Raw genomic sequence first — 13,452 nt, forward strand, 5'->3', positions numbered from 1 at the left:
GCCTCCTCGGAAGCCGGGACCCTGCTCTGCGCTCTGCGTCCTCTGCGTTCTGCGGCAGCGCGTGACCGCGCGCGGGGCGGGGCCTCGGGGGCGCGAGGGGCGGGACGGAGGCGCGGCGCGTACCGGCGGGCGCTCAGACTTGAAGAAGAGGCAGCGCGACAGTGGCGGGAGCCAATCGCAGCCAGGCCTCGGGAGCGGAGAGGCCGGGCTGGAGACTTCGGAGACCGCGGTGCAGGTGGGTGATCGCGGGGCACCGGGGGAGCGTCGGGGGCCCGCCTCGTTCCCGGGCCAGGGCCGGCCTCGTCGTCCGCAAAGCCGAGGGCTCTCTGGCCTCGGTCGCCCATGCCGCTCGTCTTGAGCCGGGGCGAGGGGGCTTCCGTGACACAGGGCGCCGCGGGGCGCTTCGGGAGTTGTTTCCAGGGCCCCGGGTTGCCTCCCCCAACACCCGACCCCGGAGGTCTGAGCGCCCCGAGGCCCTTCCGGCCCTATGCCCGCCCCGGCCCCCAGCCCCGCCTCACTCCTCCTGGAGCGGCACGGCCCCCGCCTTAAGCCGAGACTTCGGGCGAGCCACGGAGCCGTGCAGAGGCCGTCAAGGGATCCAGGGGCTGTTTCTGCGTTTGCCAAGCCCGGGCCGGAGCCCTGGGGAGAAAAGTGAGGATTCTGTTGTTGAGGCGCCGGTGGTTCCGTTCTTATTACGGGTCCTGGCTCTGAAAGCAACGGAACCAAGTTAAATAGTTTCAGGAGCCCTTCATAGTTGCTCTGCGCCTTTGCTCAGATGTTTGTGATCAAAGATCTTGCGGCTTTGGGGCCAGGGAACAGTTGAGATCTGTAGATGAATATAAATGCCCATCTTTGAGATAGATTAAATGCCACGCTGTGTGATTCAGCCAATTCCCTTCTTCCTTTGGCTGCCAGAGAATATTAACTAAAGGCCAGCAGTAGTACTTAACAGTTACCTGCGGCTTACTTCCGTCTTTTTTAAAATGGGTTCTATTCTATTTTCATTTATATTTATTTCTGTTAACTTTTCGTGATATCAGCCCCCCTCCAGTCATTTCAACTAAATGGGATCTTGAACACAAGCAAACACAAATCCTCAAAGGGCTTTAAAATTAATAACTCGCTTCACATATCAGTGTGGCTAATACTAAAAACGTGTCAGGTGCTTTATCTGCTTACAGTCTGGCAAAGAAGATGAAACATGTACAAAAAACTACAGAAAGAGAAAATGTAAAGATATGTGAAGTATGAAGTGCTGATACCCATACCAGCAATGATTGTTACTAATTTCTCTATTTTTAACGTTGTGTAGCTAAGCATCATATTAAAACTTTTCCATTCTTGTTTATTTGAACTTTTACAATTTTGGTATATTTATGTTTCTAAACCACTTATATGTTCATTATCTCACGTGTTCTATGCAGTAATTTTTACTGATGCAGAAACTGAGATGAGAAAGAGAATTTATGGGATTACTTAAACTCAGATTTAGAAATTTATGGTCTACCCTTTTACTATTCAACTAAGCTTTGTGTATTCACTCTATAGAGCCTAATGTAGGCAGGTAATGTAGTGATTATTTGTACTTGTTCTCTCAGAATATTCTCCGCAACTTCCATCATCACATTCCTTGTTTTTCTTTGTCATTCAGGTCTCAAATGTCATACCAAAGAGAATGTCTCCATAGAACATGTATAGAAAGCTCACTCTTCCCATTCCCTAACCCCCAGCCCTGAGCCTTACCTTAGTCGACACTCTTTATAGGTTTGTTTAATGTAATCCCCTTCCCCATCTACTTTTATTTTTTATTTTTTTATTTTTTTTTGAGGATTCATTGAACATTTATTTGGACAGGGTACGGAGTTGAGAGTGTCACTTCCTAGGCACCCCATCTACTTTTAAAATTCTTACTTGTCCTTGAAGGCTTAGCTCAAATCTAAAGGACGACCACAGCGTACTAAAATATATATATATATATATACACACACACACACATATAGTCTATACAATTCGTTTGACAATTATTCTAGTACTATTTTATGACATCTCTTCTGTTGGCCTGAATTATTTATATGTGTGTTATCTTGCAAATTAGAATGTGAACTGCTCAAGGGGGATTTCCTGTGTATCTTGTCCTTTACAAATAGTTTACTTCAGCAAATGTTTTTGATGAACTTTTAATAGATTTTACTCTTCATAAGCCAATACTGGTATTTATATTCTACCTTTACTTTTTTTACTTTTTTCTTAAAGACGTATAAAGTGTGAAGTTAATAGCTTGCCTAATTATATGCAATAAACCCAAAAATGTATTGCAGTATTTTTTACTGCATTGGTTAGGGAAAAAAAAAGGACTAAAGCTTCTGAGAGCATTCGTCTTGCCAGATCCTGATCTGTGGCTTCTTAGGATTATGAGAGACTTGTGTTCTATTTTCAGTTCTATCACCAGTTATCTTTGTGACTTTGGGTAAATAACATAACCTCTCCCAAGTATCAGTTTTAGTAGAAAAGTATCAAGTGAAATCCATCTCTAAAATTTGGTGATTTTTTTTTTTTTTTTTTTAGGTAGTGTTCATTAGTTTTTTATTCTATTGCAAAATCTTGATTTCCCCTATTCCTTTAATTCCTGTATCTGATCTGTCCCAAAGTTCTATTGGTTCTATTTCTAAAATAGAGCTAAAATCTATTTCTAGTCTCTAGTCTAAACCATCGTCATTTCTAACCTGAAATACTGATTAGTTTTCTATCTTGTTCAGGAAAGGGAAACATTCTCTTCCTGTGTCTGTCCTCCATGACAAGCACTCCTGAACCAGTCTTCAGAGCTAAGTTTATAAGGCTGTGCTCTTAAGCCCAGTGCTGTAGACCTCTTTATTTAAGCTAAGGAGAGAGGAAACCTGAAAAGTGTTGTGGCACAGAAAAGAAGGGGCAACTAGTTAACAGAGTGAACACCTCTGAGAGGTTATAAGATGAGGGGAGAGAAGTTAGCATTTGACTGCAAGTTGAAAGTGTGGTGACATTGACATGAACAGTTTATATTCATTTTTATTTGTATTATTTATTTATTTTATTGAAGTATAGGTGGCTTACAATGTTTTGAGTATACAGCCAAATGATTACATTTTATATATATATATATGTATATGTATATGTATATATATAAATGAGACTTTGAATATAGTGCCCTATGCTATATAGTAGGTCCTTGTTTATTTTATATATGTAGTGTGTATCCTTTAATTCCCAGGTCTCAGTTTATCTCTTCCCCTATTTCCCTTTTGGTAACCATCAATTATTTTTCTATGTCTGTGAGCTTATTTCTGTTTTTAAAGTCAGTTTAATTGTATCATTTTTTAGATTCCACATAATAAGTGATATCATATGATATTTATCTTTCTGTGTCTGATTTATTTCACTTAGTGTGATAATGTCTAGGTCCATCCATGTTGCTGCAAATGGTATTATTTCATTCTTTTAAATGGCTGAGTACTATTGCATTTATATATCTATCACATATTCTTTATCCGTTCATATGCTGATGGACATTTAGGTTGCTTCCTTGTCTTGGCTATTGTTAATAGTGCTGCTGTGAACATAGGGTGCATGTATCTTTTCTAATTAGACTTTTTTTCTTTCTTGAATATATGTGGGATTGCTTGATCATGTGGTAATTTCGTTTTGTTTTTAAGAAGCCTTCATACTGTTCTCCGTAGTGGCTGAACCAGTTTATATTGCTACCAGTAGTGTAGGAGAGTTCCCTTTTCTCCACATGCTCTGTAGCATTTATTTGTAGGTTTTTTTGATGATGGCCATCCTGACTCATGTAAGGTGGTACCTCATTGTAGTTTTAATTTGCATTTTCCTTATAATAAATGATGTTGAGCATCTTATTATGTGCCTGTTGGCCATCTGTGTGTCTTCTTTGGAGAAATGTCTGTTTAGGTCTTCTGTCTATTTTATGATTAGGTTGTTGATTTTGATATTGTGTTGTATAAGCTGTTTGTATATTTTAGAAATTAAGACTTTGTTGATTGTACTGTTTGCAAATATTTTCTCCCATTCTGAAGGTTGTCTTTTTGTTTTGTTTATTATTTCTTTTTCTGTGCAATAGATTTTAAGTTTAATTAGATCCTATTTGTTTATATTTGCTTTTGTTTCCAATTCTAGGCGAGAGATACAAAAATGTTGCTGGGATTTATGTCAAAGAGTTTGTTTTCCTCTAGGAGTTTTATAATATTGGGTTTTGCATTTAGATCTTTAATCCATTTTGAGGTTTTTTTTTTTTTTTTTTTTATCTGTATATGTGTTAAAGAATATTCTAATTTTATTCTTTTACTTGTAGCTGTCCACTATTCTCAGCAGCTCTTATTGAAGAGACCATCTTCTCTGTTGTGTTGTAATTGATTGACTATAAGTGTGTGGGTTTATTTCTGGGCTTTCTGACCTTTTGCATTGATCTGTGTGTGTGTTTGTACCAGTACAATACTGTTTTGATTATTCTAGCTTTGTATAGGCTGAAGTCAGGGAGCATGATTCCTCCAGCTCCATTCTTCTTTCTTAAGATTGTTTTGGCTATTTTGGGTCTTTTGTTTTCCATACAAATTTAAAAAAATTTTTGGTTCAGTGACAGGAACAATGTTAATAGAGTGAAAGAGAAGAACCTGATTGTAGTGGATTGAGATAATAATTGGTTGCAAAGTTACTGCAGACAATTCTTTAAAGAATTTTTTCTGGGAATAAAAGAATAGGATGATAGCTAGCAGAGAGTGCAAGGTCAAATGATAGATTTTTGTTTGATGTTTGTTTAAAGATGGGAGACAGTAAAACTTGTATACTGATAGAAAATGTCCAGTAGAGTGGGAGAAATTGTGAATGTATGAGTTTGTATGTGTGTTCACCACTCAGAAGTGTACTCCACAGTGGAGGACCTTGTCTCTAATGTTTTTGACTCTGTGTCCAATCTCTGGAATAGTGCTTACTACAATAATAGTTACTTCATAAATATTCTAATATTTGTTGAATAAATGAAAATTTAGACTCTATTTATCTTAACTTCTTTCAATTCATTCTTTACACATCAGCCAGATGGATTATTTTAAAAAAATAAATCGGATTATGTCCCTATCTAGTTCAGTTTTCCATAAATCCAGTAGGAAGTCAAGAAACACCCGAAGTAACAGGCAAATTTGGCCTTGGAATATGGAATGAAGCAGGACCAAGGCTAATAGAGTTTTGACAAGAGAATGCACTGGTCATAGCAAACACCTTCTTCCAACAGCACAAGAGAAGACTCTAACATGGACATCAGCAGATGGTCAACACCAAAATCAGATTAATTATATTCTTTGCAGCCAAAGATGGAGAAGCTCTATACAGTCAGCAAAAACAAGACCGGGAGCTGACTGTGGCTCAGATCATGAACACCTTATTGCCAAATTCAGACTTAAATTGAAGAAAGTAGGGAAAACCACTAGACCATTCAGGTATGACCTAAATTAAATCCCTTACGACTATACAGTGGCAGTGATAAGTATATTTAAGGGACTAGATATGACAGACAGAGTACCTGATGAACTATGGATGGACGTTCATGACACTGTACAGGACAGAGGGATCAAGACCATCCCTAAGAAAAATAAATGCAAAAAAGCAAAATGGCTGTCTGAGGAGGTCTTACAAATAGCTGTGAAAAGAAGGGAAGCGAAAAGCAGAGGAGAAAAGGAAAGATATACCCATTTGAATACAGAGTTCCAAAGAATAGCAAGGAGAGATAAGAAAGCCTTCCTCGGTGATCAGTGCAAAGAAATAGAGGAAAACAATAGAAGGGGAAAGACTAGAGATCTCTTCAAGAAAATTAGAGATACCAAAGGAACATTTCATGCAAAGATGGGCTCAATAAAGGACAGTAATGGTATGGACCTAACAGAAGCAGAAGATATTAAGAAGAGGTGGCAAGAATACACAGAAGAACTATACAAAAATGATCTTTACAACCCAGATAATCACAATGGTGTGATCACTCACCTAGAGCCAGACATCCTGGAATATGAAGTCAAGTGGGCCTTAGGAAGCATCACTATGAACAAAGCTAGTGGAGGTGATGGAATTCCATTTGAGCTATTTCAAATCCTGAAAGATGATGCTGTGAAAGTGCTGCACTCAATATGCCAGCAAATTTGGAAAACTCAGCAGTGGCCACAGAACTGGAAAAGGTCAATTTTCATTCCAATCCCAAAGAAAGGCAAAGCCAAAGAATGCTCAAACTACTGCACAATTGCACTCATCTCACATGCTAGTAAAGTAATGCTCAAAATTCTCCAAGCCAGGCTTCAACAATACGTAAACCGTGAACTTCCAGATGTTCAAGCTGGATTTAGAAAAGACAGAGGAACCAGAAATCAAATTGCCAACATCCGCTGGATCATTGAAAAAGCAAGAGAGTTCCAGAAAAGCATCTATTTCTGCTTTATTGACTATGCCAAAGCTGTTCACTGTGGATCACAACAAACTGAAAAATTCTTCAAGAGATGGGAATACCAGAGCACCTGACCTGCCTCTTGAGAAACCTGTATGCAGGTCAGGAAGCAACAGTTAGAACTGGACATAGAACAACAAACTGATTCCAAATAGGGAAAGGAGTACATCAAGGCTGTATATTGTCATCCTGCTTATTTAACTTGATGCAGAGTACATCATGAGAAACGCTAGGCTGGATGAAGCACAAGCTGGAATCAAGATTGCCGAGAGAAATCTCAATAACCTCAATAATCTCAGGTTTACAAATGACACCACCCTTATGGCAGAAAGCAAAGAAGAGCTAAAGAGCCTCTTGATGAAAGTGAAAGAGGAGAGTGAAAAAGTTGGCTTAAAGCTCAACATTCAGAAAACTAAGATCATGGCATCACGTCCCAACAGTTCATGGAAAATAGATGGGGAAACAGTGGCAGACTTTATTTTTTTGGGCTCCAAAAATCACTGCAGATGGTGACTGCAGCCATGAAATGAAAAGATGCTTGCTCCTTGGAAGAAAAGCTCTGACCAGCCTAGATAGCATATTCAAAAGCAGAGACATTACTTTGCCATCAAAGGTCTGTCTAGTCAAGGCTATGGTTTTTCCAGTAGTGATGTATGGATGTGAGAGTTGAACTATAAAGAAAGCTGAGGGCCGAAGAATTGATGCTTTTGAACTGTGGTTTGTAGAAGACTCTTGAGAGTCCCTTGGACTTCAAGGAGTCCAACCAGTCTATCCTAAAGGAGATCAGTCCTGAGTGTTCATTGGAAGGACTGATTTTGAAGCTGAAACTCCCGTACTTTGGCCTTCTGATGCGAAGAGCTGACTCATTTGAAAAGAACCTGATGCTGGGAAATATTGAAAGCAGGAGAATAAGGGGACAACAGAGGATGAGATGGTTGGATGGCATCACCAACTCAATGGACATGGGTTTGAGTAAGGTCCGGGAGTTGGTGATGGACAGGGAGGTCTGGCGTGCTGCAGTCCATGCAGTTGCAATGAGTCAGACACAACTGAGTGACATAACTGAAATCCAGCTGCGCTTAGAATAAAATTCCAGTTCCTTGCGTCTTACAAGATCCTGCACGAGGTAGCACCAGCCTTCTGTAGGCCTGTCTCTCCAACATTCTTGCTGTCATTAACTACACTCCAACAATGCTGGCCTTATGTCATATTCTAAAACTGAATGACCCTTTCCCACTTTAGGGCTTAATACATAATTTCTCTCACCACCCCTTACCTTCTCATCTTTCAGGTGTTAACTTATGAAACCAGTTCAGGAAGGCTCTCCCTGAAATTATAGTGGATTGAAAGCATGTTCTCTGGAGCCAAACTTTCTGGGTTTATAGCCTATCTCACTGCTTACTTGCTATCCATTATTATTTTCAAGATTTTGTTTCAAGACACTGTTAAACCATTTTTCACATTTTATTTCACATACATAGGTAATGACAAATATATCATGACTTCTGCCCAGAAGTGATTATAAGATATATATCAATTTCAGGTATATTAAGTCTCATATTCCCTGGGTCTATAAAATAGAGATAATAGTAGTATCTATTTTATAGTAGTTGTTTTGGAGATTAAAGAGTAGGTAAAGATGTAGTTACAGAGTCTGGCACAGAGTAAGGTTATGTAAGTTTTCGCTGTTACCATTGCATTATCTGCAGTTGAATACCATCCACTGTTCATTTTTATTTTCTTTTTCCAGTTGTTTCTTCACAGAATGTATTATAATTTATAATTTGTCAGTCTTCTTTTCTATATACTAAACATCAGGAAAGCAGTGATCATGTCTGCCTTTATTCTCCTTGCTATCTGTAGTGTGTAATTCACTACCTGGCATATAGTTAGCACTCTGTAATAAATATTGAAATAGAATAGCTAGAAATGTCAGTGACTAAACTTCTATCAATGGGAGACTTAAAGAAATCAGAGCCTGCATCAGTCATAACACAGCTTTAGTTTAATATTCTCCTATCAATTTGCATATGTTCCTTTGTTGTTACTTAATATCAAAAGCTTGGTTATTAGGCTTGGTGCCTGTACTTTTAGTGACTAAATTTTTTTAAATCAAATTATAATGGAAGACATTAAAGGAAAAAAAAACAAGTGAAATTTTGAAAATTGATTCAGTGTTTTCAGCAGGAAGGTGAAGAGAAAAATGCCATTTAACTGTGACACAGCTTTTTATGACTTGGAAATTTTCATTCTCATGGCAAGCCCTTTTAAAAATAATCGTATCAACCTTGTACACACATTTTAAAAAGTAAGCAAAATTAATTTGCTGAGATACTCACATTCAGAACCTAACTCTTCTGTTCACCTTCAACTTAAAGTTGCAATGTCCATGTTTTTCTATATACATTGTTCTCTGTTATCAGGAGCATTAGTGATGTATGATTTTTTAAACAAAGTCAGTGTCCATTTTTATCTTCAGGGTTTTCTTCCGAGACTGATACACATCTTTCACATTTTGATGCACATAACACATGTAATAACACGTATCTTATGACTGCTGTTTAAAGTGGTTATTAGATACATTTCTATCAATTTCAGATGCGTTAAGTATGAAAAATTGTGTCTTAAAATTAGTGAAATATGATATTGAACTTATAGAATATTTTGGAAAAAAAGAATTGCCTACAAATCTTTTATCCAGATTTAAGAATTGTTTAACATTTAATAATGTTTATTGCTAAGTATACATTATTATTGATTTTGACCATTAATATTTATATACCACTTGACAACATTAATATTAATGTCATTTAAGCAGCACTGCAGTACAATGTAATTTAATGTGTCCACTTTGCAGTTAAGGAAGCCAGAGCCTTAAAGAGCGTCAGTAGGGGTCACTAGTCACTGATGGATCATCTGGGACCCTATTCCTTCACCTCTCAATCCCAGGTTGTTTGCCATTTGCAAAATACACTTAATATTAGGAGTGAAAGTAAAAGTCACTCAGTCGTGTCCGACTCTTTGTGATCCCATGGACTGTAGCCCACCATTCTCCTCTGTCCATGGAATTCTCCAGGCCAGAATACTCGAGGGGTAACTGTTCCCTTCTCCAGGGGATCCTCCCAACCCAGGGACTGAACCCAGGTCTCCCGCATTGCAGGTGGATTCAGGCTTCCCTGGTGGCTCAGTTGGTTAAAGAATCCGCCTGCATTGTGGGAGACCTGGGTTGGGAAGATGCCCTGGAGGAGGGCATGGCAACCCACTCCAGTATGCTGGCCTGGAGAATTCCATGGACTGTATAGTCCATGAGGTTGCAGAGTCAGATACGACTGAGCAACTTTTACTTTCTTTTACCCCCTGAGCTACCAGGGGAGCCTTGTATTATTAGAGACTTACACAAACCAAACTTAAGAATAGAAAGTTTCAGCTTCTTGGATTTATCCTGTGTAGAGTACATGGATGGTGGGCTTTTATCTTTTATAAAAGTGACTAGCTGTGTATGATCCTAATATATTTGAGAATACTTGAAAATTTATAGTAAAGTTTGCATTTAGTGACTATCTTTGTATCAGTAGAAATAAGAATGCTGTTTTATAATTGGAGGATAATTACTTTACAATGTTGTGGTGGTCTCTGCCATACATCAACATGATACATCATAATTAGATATATATCCCCTCCCTCATAAGCCTCCTTCACACCCCCTACACCCCCATATTCCACCCCTCTGGTTGTCACAGAGCACCAGGCTGGGCTCCCTGTGTTTTACAGCAGTTTCCTGCTAATTACCTGTTTCACTCATGATAGTGGATATATGTCAATGCTACTTTCTCAATTTGTCCTACATTTTCCTTCCCCCACTGTGTCCACAGACCGTTCTCAATGTCGGGGTTGGCATTTATTCTCCGTAAATAGGTTCATCAGTACTATTTCCTAGATTCCATATGTATTTTTTTTTCATATGTATATTTTAATGTACAATTTTTGTTTTTCTATGACTTACATCACTCTGTGTAACATGCCTTTATCCACCTCACTACTTACTACTAACTCAAATTCCTTTCTTTTTATGGCTGAGTTTGGGCTTCCCTGGTGGCTCAGCTGGTAATGATTCAGCCTGCAATGCAGGAGACCTGGGTTCGATCCCTGGGTTGGGAAAATCCCCTGGAGAAGGGAACGGCTACCCACTCCAGTGTTCTGGCCTGGAGAATTCCATGGACTGTATAGTCCATGGGGTCACAAAGAGTCGGACCCGACTGAGCAACTTTCACTCACTCACTCATTCCATAGTATATATGTACTACAGTTTATCCATTCATTTGTTGATGGACATCTAGATTGATTTCCGTGTCTTGGCCATTGTAAACAAGTGCTGTAGTGAACATTAGGGTGCGTGTGTCTTTTTGAATTGTGGTTTTTTAAAAGCCATAAGGGTATATGCTCAGTATTGAGATTGCTGGGTCATATGGTATTTGTATTGCTAGTTTTTGAAGAAATTTCCATACTGCTCTCCATAGTGGCTATACCACTTTACATCCCATCAACAGTGCAGGAGGGTTCCCTTTCTCAGCTTCCACTCCAGCATTTATCGTTTGTAGGTTTTTTGATGATGGCCATTGTCACCTGTGTAAGGTGATACCTCATTGTAGTTTTGATTTGCGTTTCTCTGATAATGAGCATTGTTGAACATCTTTTCATGTGTTTATTGGCCATCTGTATGTCTTTGGAGAAATGTCTGTTTAGGTCTTCTGCTCATTTTTTGATTGGGCTATTTGTTTTTCTGATATTGAGATTTATGAACTGCTTATACATTTTGGAGAATAATCCTTTGTCAGTTGCTACATTTGCAAATATTTTCTCCCATTCTGAGTGTTGTCTTTTACTCTTGTATATTGTTTCCTTGCCTTGCAAAAGCTTTATAGTTTAATTAGGTCCCATTTGGGGCTTCTCTGGTGGCTCAGTGTTAGGATGACCCGCAGGGATAGGATGGGGAGGGAGGTGGGAAGGGGGTTCAGGATCGGGAACACATGTACACCCATGGCTGATTCATGTCGATATACGGCAAAACCACTACAATACTGTAAAGTAATTAGCCTCCAGTTAAAATGAATACATTTATATTAAAAAAAAAAAAGACTCTGCAGGAGGTGGCAAGAGTCATGAGTTCGATCTCTGGGTCAGGAAGATCAATTTGAGGAAGAAATGGCAACCCACTCCAGCATTCTTGCCTGGAGAATCCCATGGACAGAATATTCTAGTGGGCTACAGCCCATAGGGTCACAAAGAGTCAGCCACACTGACGCCACCGAGCATTCATGCGGTCCTATTTATTTTTGTTTTTGTTTCCTTACTTTAAGAGGTGGGTCAAGGAGGATCTTATGTCAAAGACTGTTCTACCTATGTTTTCCTCTAAGAGCTTTATAAGTTGCTAGCCTAACATTTGAGTCTTTAATCCATTTCAAGTTTATTTTTGTGTATGGTGGTAGAAAGTGTTCTTTTCATTCTTTTACATGTGGCTGTCCACTTTTCCCAGCACCGCTTATTGAAGAGGTTGTCTTTTCTCCATTGTATAGTCTCCTTTGTCAAAAATAAGGTGCCCATAGGTATGTGGGTTTATCTCTGCGCTTTCTTTCTTGTCCTATTGGTTTGTATTTCTGTTGTTGTGCTGGTACCATACTCTTGATGACTATCAGATCAGATCAGATCAGTCGCTCAGTTGTGTCTGACTCTTTGCGACCCCATGAATTGCAGCACGCCAGGCCTCCTTGTCCATCACCAACTCCCGGAGTTCACTCAGACACGTCCATCGAGTCAGTGATGCCATCCAGCCATCTCATCCTCTGTCGTCCCCTTCTCCTCCTGCCCCCAATTCCTCCCAGCATCAGAGTCTTTTCCATTGAGTCAACTCTTCGCATGAGGTGGCCAAAGTACTGGAGTTTCAGCTTTAGCATCATTCCTTCCAAAGAAGTCCCAGGGCTAATCTCCTTCAGAATGAACTGGTTGGATCTCCTTGCAGTCCAAGGGACTCTCAAGAGTCTTCTCCAACACCACAGTTCAAAAGCATCAATTCTTCGGTGCTCAGCCTTCTTCACAGTCCAACTCTCACGTCCATACATGACTACAGGAAAAACCATAGCCTTGACTAGACGAACCTTTGTTGGCAAAGTAATGTCTCTGCTTTTGAATATGCTATCTAGGTTGGTCATAACTTTCCTTCCAAGGAGTAAGCGTGTTTTAATTTCATGGCTGCAGTCACCATCTGCAGTGATTTTGGAGCCCAGAAACATAAAGTCTGACACTGTTTCCCCATCTATTTGCCATGAAGTGATGGGACCAGATGCCATGATCTTAATTTTCTGAATGTTGAGCTTTAAGCCAACTTTTTCACTCTCCACTTTCACTTTCATCAAGAGGCTTTTTAGTTCCTCTTCACTTTCTGCCATAAGGGTGGTGTCATCTGCATGTCTGAGGTTATTGGTATTTCTCCGGGCAATCTTGATTCCAGCTTGTGTTTCTTCTAGTCCAGCATTTCTCATGATGTACTCTGCATAGAAGTTAAATAAACAGGGTGACAATATACAGCCTTGACGTACTCCTTTTCCTATTTGGAACCAGTCTGTTGTTCCATGTCCAGTTCTAACTGTTGCTTCCTGACCTGCATACAGATTTCTCAAGAGGCAGATCAGGTAGTCTGGTATTCCCATCTCTTTCAGAATTTTCCACAGTTTATTGTGATCCACACAGTCAAAGGCTTTGGCATAGTCAATAAAGCAGAAATAGATGTTTTTCTGGAACTCTCTTGCTTTTGCCATGATCCAGCAGATGTTGGCAATTTGGTCTCTGGTTCCTCTGCCTTTTCTAAAACCAGCTTGAAAATCAGGAAGTTCACGGTTCACATATTGCTGACTATAGCTTTGTAGTGTAGTCTGAAGTCAGCAAGGTTGATTTCTCCAGCTCTGGTTTTCTTAAGATTGCTTTGG

At 39.6% G+C, this 13,452-nt stretch overlaps 1 protein-coding gene across 4 annotated transcripts in view; it reads left to right on the top strand.

Moving 5' to 3' along the window:
- Nucleotides 1-99: 99 nt before the first annotated feature.
- Nucleotides 100-13,452, top strand: part of KBTBD3 (kelch repeat and BTB domain containing 3) — a 75,852-nt gene continuing 62,499 nt past the window's right edge. The window contains exon 1 of one of the 4 annotated variants that reach the window (XM_019975476.2): nucleotides 100-235. The gene's annotated coding sequence lies outside the window, so the exon portion shown is untranslated. Of the gene's footprint in view, nucleotides 236-438; nucleotides 652-13,452 lie in introns of those variants that run through there. The other 3 variants (XM_070803282.1, XM_070803281.1, XM_019975477.2) reach the window with 3 other exon arrangements.

Source organism: Bos indicus, chromosome 15 (genome assembly GCF_029378745.1).
Source record: "Bos indicus isolate NIAB-ARS_2022 breed Sahiwal x Tharparkar chromosome 15, NIAB-ARS_B.indTharparkar_mat_pri_1.0, whole genome shotgun sequence".
In the NCBI taxonomy this organism is placed as follows: Eukaryota; Metazoa; Chordata; class Mammalia; order Artiodactyla; family Bovidae; genus Bos; species Bos indicus.